We start from the raw sequence: 13,485 nt of genomic DNA on the forward strand, positions 1-13,485 counted from the left end.
CATATTGTTTTTGTGATTAATCACTATGCTTTATGTTCAATTTGTAACAATGAAAATACATCCTGCATATCAGATATTTACATTATGATTCATAACAGTAGCAAAATTACAGTTATGAAGTAGCAACGAAAATAATTTTATGGGTGGGGGTCACCACAACATGAGGAACTGTATTAAAGGGTTGCGGCATTAGGAAGGTTGAGAACCACTGGTTTAGACGATTTTATTTCCCATATTTTTTCTCTCTGCGTAGACTAACATGAAATCTCACATGTAAGAAGCTATCTTAAAAACAGAAACAGAAAAACTCCACAGTAAATAGAAAAGAATTCATAAAAGGGTGGACTGAGACAGCCTTAGAATCTTCAAACTAAGTCCCCCAAAGATAAGCAAGCAAGCAAAGAACATCAGTCAGTAACCAAGTCACATTATAGACAGACAAGAACTTTCACTAGCTTTGAGTTTCCAGTGGCTGATGACTTGAGAGGGAGAGCAGGTAGGATCCCCACGATTAAGAATTCTTGGCAGCTGCTGGGAAGTTCCTACAATCCCTGCTACAAGTAGCTGGGGCTCCTTGTATTGGGTTTGCAAGAGCCCAGGCAAGGCCCAGCTGTGAAGCAAGGCAGGGTGGTGCTAGTGCCAGGTCTTGGGCCTTTTATTGATAGGTTTGGGGCTCACTGACACCAGCTGCAGCTTATTTGAGATATTTTAGCAAAGTCTGAAGCCTAAGCCAGGACAGGCCATTCATATGGAAAAGCTGATTGCAAACAGTTTGGGTGGGGCTGCAAATGTATGGGGCAGGTTCTCAGGGAATCACCAGGGCAGAGAAAACTGTGTGAGCCACACTGATGAAACCTCAGATATGACTGCCAGTCAGCCCTGCAATGGGGGAGGTCCCAGCACAGGAATAATGACCACTAGGAGCACCCCAGTCTGGGAGAGAGTCACCCTCGAGTCCCTACCCTGATACCAGACAATCTAGTTCCTCCCCCTATATGTGTGGGACCCCCAAAGCTGCCTGGTACTGGAGCTCAGAGGGATCAAGTCCAATTAAGTTTGTGTGTTAGCCCTTTAAGACGAACACCTGGGTACCCAGCAGCCTCTGTGTCACTTAGTCGTAATCCCTGCTGGTTTTTACAGCCCAAAGTTACGGGGACTTCTCTTCCCAACTCTGGAACCCTGCGTTGGGGTTCTGGTGTGGGGCTGGGACTCCTTGCTTCTCACATACAGCCTCCTCAGGGATGATCTCCCTCCCGATGAAAAAAACCGGCACATGTGGGTGTCGGCCCAGCCCGTTCTGTGCCTTTGCCCCTCCTACCAGTCTCAGTGCGCTTTCTTTACTTCTCTAGTTGTAGGACTTCCATTCAGCCAGCTTTCAGGTGGTTCTGAATGAAGGTTGTTCTGTACTTTAGTTGTAATTTTGATGTGGTTGTGAGAGGTGACAAGTACCAATGTTTATCTGTGCTGCCATCGGGGTTCCTCCCCAAGGGCTTCTTAGTAAGGGCAATGCAATTAGACTAGAGTCATTTTAAAATCAATCAAAGAAAGATGTGATAGAATTATGTGATTCTCTGCTTAATTATAAAACAAGGAAAACATTGATATATGTGTATATCTATTGCTATATACAGTGGGGCCTTGACTTATGAGTGTCCCGACTAACGAGCTTTTTGAGATACCAGCTGTCTCTGGGCTGATTTTTTGCATTGAGTTGATAGAGTAATTTGAGTTAACGAGCTCAATGAGCTCAGTCTCGGAACGAATTAAACTCGTAAGTCAAGGCCCCACTGTAGTACCTTTATTGTTACATGGTTATGAATAAACTCTGTTAACCTAAACAAAAACAAGACAGTAGGCCCTGTGTCTCAGGGGAGGAGGGTGCTGCTAATGAGCAGAAGGAAGATAGTTTAATATTCTCATGCAGATTATGGGACAGGAGTCAGAAAGGCTCTGAAAACCTAAATGCAGTGACAATTTTGTCCTAAAGTGATTGTCTGACTTTAGGCATGACACTTACTCTTCTCTGCTCAACTTCCTCATTTTCAAAAGGTATTAAGGGGAAAACTTTCTAAGAGACCAAAGATTGTGAACTGAGTGGAAAGATTTTAGCTCCAAGCAGGTTACCCAGTCTAGCACAGTCTAGTCTCCGAGAGTTCTGGTTCAAGAGAAAAAAAAAAATAGGATGGGTCTTCTAAAGCCAGAAGACCCACAAACCATCTCTTCCTTCTCGGGAAGCAGTCTGTGAGTGTTGGTGATTTGCCAGTGATATCAGGACCTTCCATTAAGGAGGCTCTGAGGTGCTCTGCTGTGCAATGGGGCAGCCATCTTGGGATTCTGCCTTCCGCTGCCTTTGCTACTTAAATAGCAGTTCCCCCCTTATCCACATTTGAGTTCCTGTGGTTTTGCTTTCCACGGTTTCAGTTACCCATGGTTAACTGTGGTCTGAAAATATTAAGTGGAAAATTCCAGAAATAAACAATTTATAAGTTTTAAGTTGAAATTCAACCATTGGCATCATCATGTTTTATAGAATTACCCAAAGCAGATGATCCTTCTGATACAGCCTCAGAATGTAAGTAGTAGCCTAATGCCTACTTCATTCACCTCACTTCATTTATCATGGAGGCATTGTATTATCTCACATCACAAGAAGATGAGGACTGTACAGTAAGATACATAGACTACATTCCTGTAACTTTTATTAGTGTATTGTTATAATTGTTATATTTTATTATTAGTTATTAATCACTTATTGTGCCTAATTTATAAGTTAAACATTACCATAGGTATGTTTTTGTAGGGGCGGGGGGAACATAGTATAGGGTTTGGCACTGTCCGTGATTTCAGACATCCACTGGGGGTTTTGGAATGTTGGGACCTGCTGTATGTCATGTTTTGGGATCATGGCATCCAATTAGGCCTGCTTTGATATATGTAACCTAACTGGTCAGGTCAAAGAAAATTTTTAAAGGACCAGACTCTTTAAATATATTGTCATTTAGACCTCACAGCATTTTCATATGATAGATATTATGTCCAATTTTACATGTAAGGAAACTAAGACTGATATGTTAACTTGCCAAGGTTGACAGCTCATTGGTAGGACCAACATTCAAACCAAAGTCCAATACCAAAGCTCTTTATTTTTCAACTGTGACATTTAGCTTCTGTTGATGAGATCATATATGGGGGCGAACTTCATAAAAATTAGAAATTTTTGTAGAAACAAATTGCTGGTTAATATGTTCACTCAGACATTCTCTGTGGCAGAGGGGCATATATATCAGAATTACTTGGAATACCTTTTTAAAAAAATTGATTCAGAGGAAGGGAGAGGGAGAGAAACATCAATGATGAGAGAGAATCATTGATTGGTTGCCTCCTGCAATCCCCTACTGGGGATCGAGCCCAAAACCCAGGCATGTGCCCTGACTGGGAATCCAACCGTGACCTTCTGGTTCATAGGTCAGTGCTCAACCACTGAGCCACCAGCTGGACTTGGAACACTTTTTAACCATGCCTCTTTCCTCTTCCTCTCTCCCCTGACTTTTATCCCTTATCGCTGCTAAAATGAGCCAATGTTACTGATGGGAATATGTCATATCCCTTAGTTGTGTGGAGATAAGTTAAATTTTGCTCTCAGTTCTTCACTCTCTAGGTCATATTATAAACCCACACCCTTGCCATAGCTTCGTAGCTGGCAGAATATACTTTCTCATCCCTTGATTTGGGGCTTGGATTTATGACTTGCTTTAACCAATTAATGTTAATGAGAGAGACAAGAGGATATATTGTATATATGGAACAAAAGTGTTTGAAATTCAGAGAGCAAAATCTTGGAAATATTTTTAAAATAAGAAATATAGACTCTGGCCTGGTGGCTCAGTTGGTGGGAGCTATATGCCAGAGTCATACCAGGAGTCAACCGGTGATGCATGGATGGATGGAACGACAGGTCATTCTCTCTCTCTCTCTCTCCTCTTTCTTCCCTCTCTTCCTCTCCCTCCCTTCTTTCCTAAAAAAATCAATAATTATAAACAAATTTTAAAGAAATATGTGTGAACTATACATATGAAATATAAATAATTTTCCTAAAAAGTAAAGAAAAAAGACAAAGTAGATGCAGAATATAAAAGAAAATTAGAGGACCAGTTTAGGAGGTCCAACATCTGAATCATAGAAATTATAGGAAGAGAGAAAACAGGGAGGAAATAACTTTAAAAAGTACTTTGAGAACTGAAGGAAATGATTTGCCAGATTAAAAGGGCATGCTGTGCCTATCACTGGGGTAGAAAATAGACCCACACCAGTCATAAAAATTTCAACATTGGTTTTAAAGATCCTACAAGCTTCCAGGGTAGGGAGGGTACTTGGACATATCAAGAATCAGAATTTCTTTGGACTTCATAGCAGCAACATAAGGAAGCAAGAAGATGATAGTACAATGCCTTAAAAATTCTGAAGGAGAATGATTACGAACCTAGAATTCTAGCCAAAGTATATATAAATGAGTATAGAATAAAGTAATTTTCTGAGATTAAAGGTTTTTAAAATTTTAACCGCTACATACCCTTTCTCAAGAAGCTACTGCAAGAAGTACTCCACCAAAATAGAAAGAATCAATCAAGAAAGAGTAAGACGTGAGAGGCAAGAAGCAAGAGGCTGACTCAGCATGAGATGACAGGGATTCTTTGAGGAATGGTGAAAGGTGACCACAGGATGACAGCCCTGCACCAGAGGTGAGGCGCAACAGTGTCCCCCCAGAGATAGACTGTCACCGTCAAGTTCCCCACTTCCTTTGGGCCATCTTCTTAACCTGAAGACAGGACACCTAGGAGAACTTGGCCCAGATTCTCATGACACTCACAGAAGTTCTCAGTTTTCCCTGATAGCTGGAGGTAGGCCATGGTGGACTCAGGAGCAGGGAGTACAGGGCAGTCCACTCCCTCTGACCCCCATTCTGTTGCATGTCCACCGCCTCGTCCACACCATAGTCTTGCCAGGTACCTGAAGACTCACTCGCCACGCATGACCTTACTCATAATTTCTCCAGAAAAGGCCTCGCCACTTCCCAGAGAAGTGGAAGTCAGACCACAACCCTAAGACTGGTCCACTCCCCTCCCCCTAGAGACTCTGTTCAGGGGACACAGTGCTGCTGACTTCTTGCACTTGACCTCCATTTTCAAGACAAGCAGTTTAGCCTGGCCAGTGTGGCTCAGTGGTTGAGTGTCGAACTATGAACCAGGAGGTCACCAGTTTGATTCCTGGTCAGGGTATGTCATCTATGTTTCTCTCTTTCTCTCTCCCCGTCTCTCTTCCATTCTCTCTAAAATCAATAAAAACATTAAAAATAAAAAGGCTAGACAGTTTATTATTTGGGGATAGATTCCATGAAGATGGTAGAATAAATAAAAAGCAATGAACACAAAATCGGGATATTAGTTATATCTGGTGGAGTGAAGAGAGGGATGCAGAGAGTTTCTCACAGTCGATGTGAATCGCCAGAGATCTTGTGAAAATGCAGATTGTAAGGCAGAGATGGGGGAGGCTGATATTCAGCATTTTTAAGTGTCATGCAAAGTGCTGAGTTCCCCAAAAGCCTCAGCGTAGTGTTTGAGGATTGCAAAGAAGTAACCTGGAGGACTGGCTGTAAAAGACATGGGTTTATTATGACTTATGTGCACCGGTGGTGGCTGACCAGTGACGTTTATCTCCGCGGCAGCTGCCATCGGTGAAGTTGAACCACTAAGTCCCATCTGGCCTACGATGGGCCACACCGAGGGCAGCCAGCTGGTGCTTTTGTTTTACTACCACCCAGACTTTCCCAGCACAAGGTTTTACACAGTACAGAGGAAAACGGGGCATGCAGGGGAAAGGGGGTAGGGGCAGGTCCCTGCAGCTAGGGCCTCCTGTATCCTCGCTGTTTACAATCCAGGCTCACATCTAGAAGCAGATCCTCTTTGGCCTTTCTTAGACCAAGTTGCTGGCCAGGTTCCCAAGGTCTCTCACATTCCGCTCGCAGATGCCTTCACTGTTATTTCCACAAGGTGGGTAGGGGAGTTAGAGCAAGGGAAGGGGCCCATGTTCCCATTTACCATACATTAACCTTCCAGGTGATGCCAGTTCTGGTCCTGGGACCACACTTTGAGTACCAGGGTTCTAAAGTGCTGGTACTGTTGTTTCTTAACTTGAGCACTTGGTACACAGTGTTCATTTTATTATTACTCTTGGCTCTCTTATGTATGCACATATATGATACCTTTTGCAACAACAGAACATTTTATTGCAAAGGAAAAATATAAGGATGGGTTGAGCAGTAGCCTAGAGATATAAACATGTCAAATCATAACCTTGCAAACTGTACTAGTCAGGGTTCTCCAAAGAAACAGAACCATTAGGAGATAGATGCATAGAGAGAGACTGATCAATTTTTAATGAATTAACTCACACCGTGATGGAGGCTGACAAGTCCTAAGAAGCTGAGACCCAAGAAGACCTGATGTTTCAGTCTGAGCCTCAAGGCAGGAAAGACCGAGGTTCCAGCTCTAGGCAATCAGGCAGGAGGGGTTTCCTCTTATCAGTCTTTTTTCTGTTCAAGCCCCAGGCCCACTCACATCAGGGAGGGCTATCCCTTTTACTCAGTCTATGGATTCTAATGTGAATTTCATCCATAAGCACCCTCAAACACACCCAGAATAATGTTAGACCAAATATCTGGCCATCCCATGTCCCAGTCAAGTTGATGCACACAATCATTGCACATACCGTGGCCAGGAGCTTTCGCTTGGTTCTTTTTATGTACTCTGGAGAGCCAGTTAAAGAATTGTAAACTTGTGCCTGAGGTAATCTTCACAATGGTGCGGAGGGCAAATTGGAGGGTGAACACAGGTGGTAGAGGGGGTTGGCAGCAGAGGGGCCAGTCAAAATGCTATATTTTATTGGTGTCAGCAAGAAATGATTGGGAGGAGCCAGAAAGTGGCGATGTGGGAACCGAGGAGAAGGCCAGGTTCCAGAGATACTGAGACAGTAATATGAACAGGAGTACTTGGTGATTGATGGGGAGTTTGGGGAGGAGGAGGAGGAGTTAGGGATGAGTCAAGAGTTTCTGTTGTTTTTTTTAAAATATTTTTTTCTTAATTTCAGAGAGGAAGGGAAAGGGAGAAATAGAAACATCAGTGATGAGAGAGAATCATTGATCGACTGCCTCCTGCACACCCTTTACTGGGGATTGAGCCCACAACCCAGGCATATGCCCTTGACTGAAATCGAACCCATGACTCTTCAGTCCGCCGGCCGACACTCTATCCACTGAGCCAAACCAGCCAGGGCAGGAGTTTCTGGTTTTTGAGATTCCATTTCCTGAGCTGGGTCAGGAGAGCCCTGTAGGGTAGGTGTTGCTGGGAAGTTGTATTAGCCACATGGGAGGCCTGTTGGTGACCTTTGGTGGGGACATGAGATGTGGAGCTACCCTACCTCCAAGTCTGCAGAGGTCTTGACACACAGTCCCTTTGGGGCTTTGCCTAAGGTGCACAGCTAATGTTGCACTGATCTGTTGATAGTTTCCACTTCATGTCAAGAGAGTATAACCTTTTTATACTCTTGTCCTAAATGTTTTTATTAAAGGAAGCTTAGAATCTGTATCAGAAGTTGGTTTTTGTAGGACAGTTTGAGCACATGTGTGCAACCTGTACAGATTATTAAGTGGAGAGTTAAGAATTTACATATGTTCTGTGTACTGTACCAGCCTTCCGTGTGGCTGGCGGCCGGCCACCCCAAGGGACTATGAAGTTGCAGGTCACGCTCCCCTCCGCCCCCCAGGCTTCTCTGCTTGTGCCTTCAGGACTGTTAAGATGTGAGCAACTCTTAATCCCATGGCCACTCGACACACACACACTCTTTGACATTGCTTCTGAGCTATAGTTACCATTGATTCTCTTCTCTACTCTTGCCAAGCTTAAGCTTCCTTCCTCCGTGAAATGATTACACCTGCTTTGCAGAGTTGCTCTGCCTGGCACAGAATAGGCCTAATAAATGGTAGCTCTTACTGGTTTAGGAGATTTCTTTTTAAATGTTTATTTTACTGTTGTTTTTGATTTCCTGATTACCTGTTAATCAGGCATGAGCCTTTGCCAGAGACCTGGCCAACCGTGGCCTCTTCTTATTTGGCACACTAGCCAATCCCAGCCAACAGGCAGAATTTAGGGGTCAGTTTTTACTGAACAGTGATGATGAGTCAAGTCCCGTTGCGGTGCTGAACCGACAGTAAATGAGGGGGTGACCCTGCCCTGGAGCTGACAGAGACAGATAAGGAGACTGACCATTACTCTGTTGTTACATTTGCCTCACCATAGGAGGGCACAAAAAGCCAGTGGCAAACTGCAGTCATCTGGGAATTGAGAAGACTTTAAGTGGGCACTATATGCTCTCTGCCACTGACTGCAAGGGTATGCCCGCAGAGCTCCCTGTGCTGGCAACACTGTTTCTCTGCCCACCTCCTTCCTTAACCCACACACAGCCTCTCCCCATGGCCTCTCTGCTGCCACCTGCCATTTCTTAATTGCACTCTACCCATATATTAACTTGCCAGGGACATTCTTCTCAGACATCCTTGGGCCAAACCCAATCAGCAAACCTCAGCAGTTCCAACTTCCAACACACATCCAGAATTGTCACTTTTTACCACCTGTGCCAATTCTGCCCTGGTCTAAGTTGTTTCTTTTACCTGGATTATTGCCGCCTCATCCATCTCCCTGTTTGCCCTGCTGTCCTACAGTCTGCTCTCCATCCAGCAGCCAGAATGATCTTTTCCCCTGTTTGACCCCACCACAGGTTTTCCATCTCACATGCGGGAAAAGCCAACCCTTGACCTGGGCCCACAGGCCCTATACAGTCCGGCACTCCTGCCCCTCTAGTACCATCTCTTCATGCTCCTCATCCCTAGCCCCAGGCATGCTCCCACCTGGCCTCTGCATTGCTCTTCCCTCTGCCTGGACCCTCTTTGGAGATGTTGGCACAGCACCCTCTCATGCCCTGCAGACTTTGGCTCATACTTTTCACACTCCCTGAGGCCTTTCCTGAGCACCTAATTTAAAATCCTAAGCCCACACACTCCCTTTCTTTCCATGTTTTATTTTCTCAGGAGCAAAAACCAACTAAAATGTGGGCTCCAGGGGAGCGATGGGTTTGTTTTGTTCCCTGCTGTATGTCCAGGCCCGGAACTGGCTGGTTCATTGAATTCTTGCTAGATTCCTATTGAATACACTGAACAAGAGTGTGATAAAGGTTTTGGAAGAAAGAGAGAGGAGGGGCAAGGCTGAGTACTTCAGGTCCTGTCCAGAGGGGCCTGGTGTGTTGGAGTTCAGCTTTTCTGATGCAGGAGGTCAGGCTCCAAGGAGGAGCCGTGTGCACTAAGGAGCCCGCTGCCAGCACCAGGTGGCCTGTGCAGGGCCACTGTTCGGAAAACTTAAGTCCAAGGCTAGTTTCTAGAGCTGTGCCATCCGGTGCGGTAGCCGCCAACCACGGAGGGCTGTTAAGTACTTGAAATATACCTCGTCCAAATTGAATTGTACCAAAAGTGTAAACTATACATCGGATTTTAAAAACTTAGTACCAGGAAAGAATACAAAATAAAAATACCTCTATTATGCTTTTATTGCTTTCAGAGAGGGAGAGAGAGATAGAAACATCAATGATGAGAGAATCATTGCTTGGCTGCTGGTCTGTTTATTTATATTTTTGTTAATCCTGACCCGAAGATACTTTTCCATTGATTTTTATTTTTAGAGAAAGAGTGGAGGGGAGTTGGAGAGACAGAGAGAGAGAAACATCATTGTGAGATAGATATATCAATTGGTTGCCTCCCGCACACGCCCCCAATCAGGGCCGGGGATCAAGCCTGCAACTGAGGTACATACCCTTGACTGGAATCTAACCCAGGACCCTTTAGTCTGCAGGCTGATGCTCGATCCACTGAGCCAACCCTGTTAGGGCCATTTCTTTATTTTTATTTTTATTTTTTTAAACCAAGCTCTGGCCAATTTTATTAAAGAAAAATTTCCCATGATTTACTTTTCGCCAGTCTGTTCTGACATGCTTCTAATGATATCAGAATCACCTGGGTCAATGATAGCCAGTGTGCGTACCCTGTAGTATTTTCCACACGCTGTGCCCAATTCAATATTATTGCCACTGTAGTGATGGACACCAGTCTTGGCCAACATGGCATAGTACTCTATTTCAGATTTCCTCAAGGCCGGGTAGTTGTTGGCCAGGATGACCAGCTTCACTTTGCCTTATCAGATCATCTTCAGCGTCTGCTTGTACCCCAGCACGTACTTCCCACTTTTCATCACCAGCTGAAGCCTGGGGTTGATCGACTCCAACGACTTTTTTGTCTTCTTTGTGGCCACCATCTTCCTGCCTCAAGTGCGGAAGGCCCCCAGCCAGATGCAGCCGCCAAGATGGCCGGGGAGCGAGAAAGCCATTTATTTATTTTTAATGTGACTACATCTGGAGGGCTTGTTAAAACTGTTTCCTGCTCGGCTGGTGTTGCTCAGTGGTTGATCGTCGACCCATGAACCAGGAGGTCACAGGTTCAATTCTCAGTCAGGGCACATGCTGGGGTTGTGGGCTCAGTCCCCAGTAGGGGTGTGCAGGAGGCAACCGATCAATGTTTCTCTCTCTCTATGCTTCCCCTTTCTCTCTCTTAAAAAAAAACTCAATAAAAAATATATTTTTAAAAATCTTTAGGGGTTTGGTTCAGTGGACAGAGTGTCAGCCTGCAGACTGAATGGTCTCTGATTTGATTCCAGTCAAGGGCACCTGCTCGGGTTGCCGACGATCCCCAGTATGGGGCAGGTGAGAGGCAGCCGATTAATGATTCTCTCTCAGCATTGATGTTTTTATCTCTCTCTCCCCCTTCCCTTCCTCTCTGAAATCAATAAAAATAGTTTTTTTAATCTTTTTTTTTCTTTCTCTCAGTCAACATTTTTATTTCTTTGTAAATTGACTTTTTCGACAACGCGCATAAGTTCTCAATGCTGCTCCCACGCATGGAGAATGGCCGAAGAAAACATTCCCACCACTGGCAGGCGCTAAGAACGAACCTTTACTGAGAAGGTTCCCACTTTAGCGTTAAGAAAACTCAGGCCCTGACCGGTTTGGCTCAGTGGATAGAGCGTCGGCCTGCGGACTCAAGGGTCCCAGGTTTGATTCCGGTCAAGGGCATGTACCTTGGTTGCGGGCACGGCCCCAGTGGGGAATGTGCAGGAGGCAGCTGATCAATGTTTTTCTCTCATTGATGTTTCTAACTCTCTATCCCTCTCCCTCTCTGTAAAAAATCAATAAAAGAAAAAAAATAAGAAAACTCAGGAAGGCCCACCATTGCCACGACTCCCCCGGCCTGTTTCGGTGAGGTTTCCTTTTCAGACTGTTATGACAGCTGCCGTTTAACAAACACTTATGCACGAGTCTATGGTGAGCACGTCACACAACTTCTCCCCAAACTCGAACCTGAGAAGCAGGACTGTTGTGCTCCCATTAAAAAGATGGAGCAAGTCGGGCACAGGCTGGGGAAGCCAGATCACAGGGCGGGCGGGGAGCCTAGACTCGCACGGAGGCCTGCCTGTCCCCAAAACCTGGGCTCCGGATGCTCGACAACCCCCAGAAGCCAACTTTTCGGGTTGGGGAGTGACAGGTCCGGGCAGGGGCAGCAGAAGGCCGGAGGCTGAATGGCTGTGGCACCAGCACCTAGAATCCTGGCTCCGCCACTTCCTGGCATTTTGACCCCGGTCGTATCACTTAGCCACCTTGTACCTCAACTCGGGCATCTATTCAATGGGAGCTATCATGGGAAAATACGGGAGGGGTGGAGGCTGTCATGACTGACAGCCTCGGATTCAATTCCCAGTCAAGGGCACGTACCTGGGTTGCAGGTTTAATCCCTGGCCCTGGTTGGGCCTCATGCAGGAGGCATCCAATTGATGTGTCTCTCACATGGATGTTTCTCTCTCTCTTTCTCCTCCCTTCCACTCTCTAAAAATCAATGAAAAAAATATACTTGGGTGAGGATTAACAACAAAAATAGGTTGGAGGCCCTGCAGTCATCATCGCTGAAGGAATAGACATGAGATGGGGCAGCTTACAAGGAGTGGCCTTGGAGGCAGGAGCAGGTCCAGAGAGCAGTTGAGTGAACCTTGAAGGAAGAAGACACTGTTTAGAGAAGAGAGGAGTGGCCTATTGAGCTCAGTGCCTCAGAAAGGTCAAGTAAATACAGTTTGATACATGTCCCTTGGATTTAAGAATCAGGAGGTCACCTTGGTGAGTATGACAAGCTAGAGACCCTTTTTTCGATGAAGCTCTGAAGGGAAAGAAGAGGATTAACTGTAAGAATGTTTTCAGAGGTGCTTCTCAGGCTCCCCAGAAGTGGCTCTGCTCCCTCCCCCTTCTTTTTTAGATGAGGAACCAAACTTCTCAAGATGTTTAGTAATTTGCCTGTGAGCACACAACAGTTAAGCAACCCAAACTCAGATTCAAAACTGGTCTACGCCCTTCATGCAACTCACGTTTGTGGGGAACTTGGTGCTGAACCATTCGTAGACCTGCTTCTGGGTCGGGGTTTCATACGCAGCAGAGCAGCTCCCTCGCTGCGATCTATTGAAAGTCAGCCCTCGACACAAGGGTTTGTAAAAAGAACAAAGAAAGATAAGAAAAATAATAAAGGAAAACAAATTAAATTTTAAAAAAATAACAAAAAAACCCACAACTGGTCTAGCTGTGCTCTTAACTGTGCTAAATGCTATCTGTAGGAGGAGGGAGGTTAAAAGATAAGATGGGAGATACTAAGCATTTATCAGTGCTGAGGGGACAAAAAACTAGTAAAGAGGGGGATGAGTGGAAAATAGAGGAAAAGGTGGTAATTGAATGAACAAGGACTTTGAAAAGGCTGGAGGGGGGTAGGGTAGAGAACCCAGGTGAAGCTTGGTTTTGGAAGGAAGGACATCACTCATATGCAGAGTCCCTTAAGTGAGAATTTCCCCGTCAATGGGAAGATCATGGTTTTAGGCTTTCAGTAGGCTTTCATGATGCATCTTTTTTCATATTTACATATGAATGCCTGGCTGGATCATAGAGTAACAGTTTCAGAGGATTTCAGAGAGAATTCAGCTGAGCTGCTGTTCTTTAAGTGAGTTCAAGTTTTACTTCAAAATAACCCTTCTTTGACCCTCTTTGACCCTCTTTGGCTACCAACCAGTCTTCCCTGCCCCCTCACTTTTTTTTTTTAAAGGATAAGAAGAGGCAGGCTTTTATTTTTAGACTAGAGGCCCAGTACACAAAAATTCGTGCGTTTGGAGGGGGAGGCGGGGAAGTCCCTCAGACTGGCCTGCACCCTCTCACAGTCTAGGAGCCCTCACTCCTTACTGCCTACCTGCTCGCTGCTCCTTAGCACTGCCTCAGAGGTAGGAGAGGCTCCTGCCACGGCTGCTG

General features: G+C 45.2%; 1 protein-coding gene and 1 pseudogene across 3 annotated transcripts in view; one reads left to right on the plus strand and one right to left on the minus strand.

Annotated features, from left to right (window-relative positions):
- The window catches only part of MAML1 (mastermind like transcriptional coactivator 1), a 66,860-nt gene that overhangs the window by 16,383 nt on the left and 36,992 nt on the right, over positions 1-13,485 (plus strand). The gene's annotated exons all lie outside the window — the stretch shown is intronic.
- On the minus strand, positions 10,012-10,412 carry LOC118657849 (annotated as a pseudogene).

The sequence above is a fragment of the Myotis myotis genome, unplaced genomic scaffold, assembly GCF_014108235.1.
Source record: "Myotis myotis isolate mMyoMyo1 unplaced genomic scaffold, mMyoMyo1.p scaffold_m19_p_6, whole genome shotgun sequence".
Taxonomy (NCBI): domain Eukaryota; kingdom Metazoa; phylum Chordata; class Mammalia; order Chiroptera; family Vespertilionidae; genus Myotis; species Myotis myotis.